This window comes from Myotis nattereri (assembly GCF_964212035.1).
Source record: "Myotis nattereri genome assembly, chromosome: 2".
In the NCBI taxonomy this organism is placed as follows: Eukaryota; Metazoa; Chordata; class Mammalia; order Chiroptera; family Vespertilionidae; genus Myotis; species Myotis nattereri.
In genome coordinates, this window is record NC_138076.1 from 22,236,571 (window position 1) to 22,242,570 (window position 6,000).

Genomic DNA, 6,000 nt, shown 5'->3' on the forward strand with positions numbered 1-6,000 from the left:
GTGTCATCTGGGAGCGTGGCCTCCAGGCAGGCCAGATGAATGGTATCAGTGTGGTGGTGGGTCACTCAGGAGCAAGGGCAGCCCTTTATTGAGCCTCCCTGGCCTCTGAGTGGAAAAGTGGGTATTTGCACACACAATCCCATAGGGCTGCTATCAGCATCAATTCCACCTCAACCTTCTTTACAGATCAAGGCATCTCATCAATTTGTATCCAGCTTATGATTGCCATTGCCTCTCCCTGACGTCCAGCGCAGTCTACAGCAAGGCCCGTGCTCATTCGGGGCTCTGCTGATTCCAGGTCAGGCTTGTCAGAAGCCTTCCCGACAATGCACCAGAGACGGCCAAGGAGACATTTTTCACCTGTCCCCCACCATAGAAATATCCAGTATAAAGAAAGAGGACAACAGCTCTGGTCTTGTGAGAGTCAAATATGAATATTTCTTACAAATTCCAGTGATGTTGCTAGCTTGAAATTGGCTATAGTGGGAATATTTGCACCATGGAAACCAGCAAAGTCTACAAATAATGTTTTTGTTTTTGTTTTCTTTTCATTTTTAAGACCTTTTTGTTAAACATTTACCAGCACAGTATGGGTGAGGTGCCGGGGGGGCAGAAAGAAGGGATATGAAACTCAAAGACCTCAATTACCCTCTTCTCTGATGCTGCTTAGATGACTCAGCTGAACCTCTTCTCTGTAGTTGACAGCCACTGCAGGCCATAACCAGCCACAGAGGTTTGTGTGTGCTTTTATTTTTAATCAGATTTATGTTTTAGAAAGGTAACCCTGCCCACAATGTGCTGGATAGACTTAAAGGGTATAAAATAAGAGATAAAACCAGAAGCAAAGAAATCAGATGGTAATCTAATTGCCCTTGTCCAAATAAAAAATTATGAGGCCTGCACTCAGAGCTGTGGGAATGGAGAAAACAGTTATGATACATGTTAAAGAAATACAGATCACAGGAGTTACTGATTGATTGGGTGTCAGGGTAAAAAAAAAAAAAAATACTAGGTGATAACATACAAGTTTCACCAAAACAGAAAGATTATCAGATTCAGGAGGAACTTTTACAACTTATGTTTAGAGCAAGCTGAGATGTTTGAGAAGCAGGTAAATGGGGCTGAAGGTCACAGGAGCAGAGTTGACTAAAATGCATTTTGAAAGTCAGCAGATGGCAGTAAGTGACAGCAGGTGACAAGAAGGGATTACTTAGGGGTGGTATAAAGTGAAAAGTGGACTGGGGAATAAACAGGCATGAAAAACAATATTTAAGGCACATGCAAACAAGTAAGAGTCCACAGAGGACAGGAGAAGGTTGGTCAGTTAAGTAGTGGAGAAGCAAGAGAGAATCAAAGAAAAAGAAGAGTTAGAAGATTGGATAGTCTTTAATGTGAAATATTAGGTCAAGATCAAGAAAGGGGAAATCAAAGAAAGTATGCATTATGTTTAGCTGAGGGTTGTTAGGGCCTTTTGCCGGATCAGTTTCTGGGAGTTCAGGGAAAGAAGGGGCCAGGCTGCAGGTATTTGAAGACAAGTGAGTAGAAGATGGAAGTAACAGAAAACAACTGCAGAAACACGAATTCCAAGCTTGGAAAGCAAGAAAAGGCACAAGGAGATGCAGGGTTAAGGGAGGACTCTATTTATAAAATGGACAACAGACTTGATCAAATTTTATTCTATGCAGAAGGAACCAATCAAGATGAAGTTGCCAATTTGGGAAAGAGAATGACAGATGCAATCAAGTCTTAGGTGAGACAGGAGGGTCAGTCAAGAGCACAAGTGAAAGGAATGACCTTAAGAACAGAAATAATAGTTCTTTCTACAAGATATGAAGGATGGAGGTGGGAACAACTGCAAATATAAATAGATTTTTAGTAGCTAGAAATTGAGAGAGCTTAAACCTCATGTTCTCAGATTTTTTTCTTGAAGGTCCAAAATGTTGAGGATAGTGTTAGAAGTTCGAAATAAGAACCATGGGGAATGGAAGAGTGCATAACACTCCATTATAAACCAGTATTACCAATTTTAATGCTTTTATGCACAGGCATAATTTTATTGTTATTTTTTTAATATTTTATGCCCCTCCCCTTAGCATCTATCTGTACTTATCTATACTAATAAAAGGGTAATATGCTAATTAACCAGATAGGCAGTACGCCTTCTGGACGTCATTCTGTACATCCTTCCTGACAAAGCTGGCCTGGGTGAAGCCAGCCTAGGTCCCGGGTGCCTGCCGCCAGCCAGAGGGAGGGAAGCCCAGGTTCTTGGTGCGGGGAATGAGGCAGAGGTGGTTAGGGGCATCAAGCAGGCAGGCAGAGTGGTTAGGAGAGATCAGGCAGGCAGGTGAGCAGTTAGGAGCCAGCGGTCCCAGATTGTGAAAGGGTGCAGGCCAGGCTGAGGGACACCCCTGACCTCTGTGCATGAATTTTGTGCACCGGGCCTCTAGTCACAGATATAATAGCACATCTCACAATGCATTACTATTGCTCATTTGATTACCTTTCTTTTCATCTAGCAATAAACCCAGATAAGGTAGGAAGAGAGCTTCTAGCCTAGCAGTGTTTCTAAAGTAGAGTGAGTGATTACCAAATCTTTTTTGGCTGGAAATGATTGAGTAAATGAGTAGATGCCCTAATTCATCCAATCTTCCCAGCTAAACTATAAACTCTACTGTATCTTACATTTGATTGGATTACTCAGCATTTTCAGTGCATAGGAGCTGCACAATCAAAATAAAATAAAATGAACTGGGCCACTTTAAGACCAAAGTGTTGACATAAAAATCAAGAAGTAGATTTCAAGAAAGAAGCTTGTGATGAAGTAATGGAGAAATGGAATTCAAAACTAACTAAACTTGTATAAGAAAATACAACTATCTTTCTCCTTCCAATAGCTTCTAGTTATTAATTTCTCCCCAGTTTTAAGGAAAGTATCCCTTGATCATCTCAGTGCCCAATATTTTCCGTTTTTTTCTGGAATGGACATGTCATACACAAGGATTTCCAGTATCCCTCACCTAGCCTACTGTCTGGTTCTTAGACTGTAACCTCCGTTTTCTGAAGACCAAGATCCAGTGCAGGTAACCAGTTAGTGTCAGATGCATCCCTGCATTATCATTTCTCTAAAATTGTGCTCCCAATTTCCAGTCCTCTGTACTGATAGACAGAGAGAAACCCTTCAGGCAGACAATGAAAGACAGCTCCTCCCCGCCTTGCTCTGAGGTGTCCCATAGCAAATGATAGTGGCAGGGAAATGTCTTAATACATGTTGTTTAGCATAATTGATGTTCAGATGCAGTGTTAGTAGAAACAAGCTCAGTTAATTGGTCTCTCAACCTACATTCGCTCTTGCACTGCAGACAATTAGGCAGGGGCCAGAGGGCCCTTTGCTTGGCCATTAGAGCCACCCACGCTGGGACCAGGAAGGTGCTGGCAGTTAGGCAGTGGACCTGGTATGAATGACTGCAATGAACTGTGTGTGCAGCTGCACCACAGCCGAAGCCATCTGTCCATTTATGAATGTGAGACCTTAAAGAACCGATCTTAAAGGTGACAAAAGGAAGCTAATGTTCAGGAGAGAAAAATCTGGGCTCTTCCAAGAGCTGAAACATTGGAGAAGTGTTTGAAGATTTTAGATTTGAAGGATATACACCTAATACTAGCCCTACAGCAAAATTTCTAATGAACTAAGGGCCTGCTCTCTGAGATTTGATGTTTTTGGAATGCCTGGGACATAGAAAGGAAGGACATATTTCAAGGAGACACAGGGCTGCTGCTCAAAGTGAGCTCCTTGGACCAGCAGCACCATCGCCATCTGGTATGGTGTTAGGAATGCAGATCTCAGGCCCACCTCTGAATCACTACATCAGAATTAGCGTTTGGCCAAGATCCCCAGGTGTCCCACTTGCCCATTAAAGTCTGAGAAGCAGCCCTCCAGGCCAGGGTTAAGCAAACACATTTTATGAGAACACAGTGTGTCCATTCATTTGCCTCTTGATTATTCTGCTTTCACATTATGATAGCAGGGTTGAGTAGTTGCAATGGAGATCTCATGGTCTGTAAGCCTAAATTATTACCCTCCAGCTCTTTGCAGAGAGTTGGCCAACTCCTGCTCTACACAGAAATCTCAGTAACCAACCCATGCGACTAACATTTGTTAGGCCTCAGAGGGCAGGTTAGTACCAGATCTTTAATTTGCTGTTTAAATGTTATCATGGATCTTGTGGAAAGATGGAGCAATATATGTTCCATAATAATGATCTCAATTCTAGGGTTAGGAATGTCTAAGTTTATACAGGCTCTAGAAAAAGTTGACAAAAACCTTGAACACTCTGCCACCTTGACTGAGTCAACTGGTTTGAAGGATCCCTTCCCTTCCTCATTCTCATGGTTAATAAAGAAACAATGGTAATGGTGATTGTCTGAGGAAAGGTGGGTAGGGGAAGGTAGAAGAGAAAGAGGAGATAAATGGTGATGGAAGGAGACTTGACTTGGGGTGGTAAAGACACAATACAATATACAGATGAGGTATTATGGAATTGTATATTTAAAACCTGTATAATTTTATTAACAGATGCCACCCTAATAAATTCAATTAAAAATAAATATGGGATTATACTATTTTAAAGTAAAATAAGAATTATTTCTACAATTATATTATACTAGAGGTCCTGTGCATGGATTCGTGCACATTGAAAGGAAATTAATTAGAAGGTGGCCGGTGGGACAGGACTGGGTGAGATGGGCTGGACACGCCCTGGAGCCAACCTCCTACAGTACCTCCCCAGCTGGCCGCACCTCGGGCAGCACTGGGGCCCCAAGGGCATCTGCAGAGTGAGTGGGATCCCTCCAGCCGGTGGGGTCCCTTAGACTGTGGGGATCGGGCCAAAACCAGCAGTCCAACATCCCCCAGGTGTCCCAGAGTACGAGAGGGCACTCTGCAAAGTTGCTGTCACTCAGCAGCTCCTGTGTTGAACATCTGTCCCCTAGTGGTCAGTGCACATCATAGCTACCAGTCAGATGGTCAAATGGTCAGATGGTTGCTAGGCTTTTATATATATAGACTGGAGGCCTGATGCACAAAACTCGTGCACTTGGGGGCAGGGATCCCTCAGCCCAGATTGCGGGAGGGCGTAGGCCAAGCTGAGGGACCCCACCAGTGCACTATCAGAGCTGGGGAGGGATGCGGAAGGTTGGCCAACCAAGGAAGGACCACAGGAGGGCTCCAGGGCGTGTCCAGCCCATCTCGCTCAGTCCCAATTGGCCGGACCCCAGCAGCAAGCTAACCTACCAGTTGGAGTGTCTGCCCCCTGGTGGTCAGTGCACATCATAGTGAGCAGTTGAGCATCCTTAGCATATCATTAGCATTTTACGCTTTGATTGGTTGAACAGATGACTGGATGACCGAACACTTAGCATATTAGGCTTTCATTATATAGGATTAGTTCTAATAACATTTTAAATGAATTTTTTATGACCCTCCATAAAAAACAAAAAAAGAAACAATGATAACCTGGCAGTCGCAATAATACAATCACCACATTTCTGTGTTTCACCCTTGATAACATATTTATTGTGACTGGAAGTACTAACTTTTTTCCAAATATACCAAGAGGTTTGACTTTATGCCAGAGTTTGGGGATAATTTTATACCCAGTGAGTCACCTAAAGAGACTGCATTCTCTTCCTCCTGATTTTCACCAGAGCAGAATGGTAAAACAGGTGTGAATGCTCTGCTTTACATATGGCAAGAGGATTGTTGAAATATGCATTCCTTCGTGCATGCCATAAAGAGCTTAGGCAAAGACTCCACAAAGGACTGCAGTGACTAATGGGGAAGAAGAGGCCTGCTGAACCAACATTTCTGAAATGTCGAGATATTTTGATAGGAGATCCTAGACTTTTACTCTCAAGAATATTAAAGAAGCGCCGCATTATGTTTCTGAAACCCTTGGCGTTTTTCCAAGTGTGTGCTTACCAGGTCTCTCTTTCTCTGTCTCT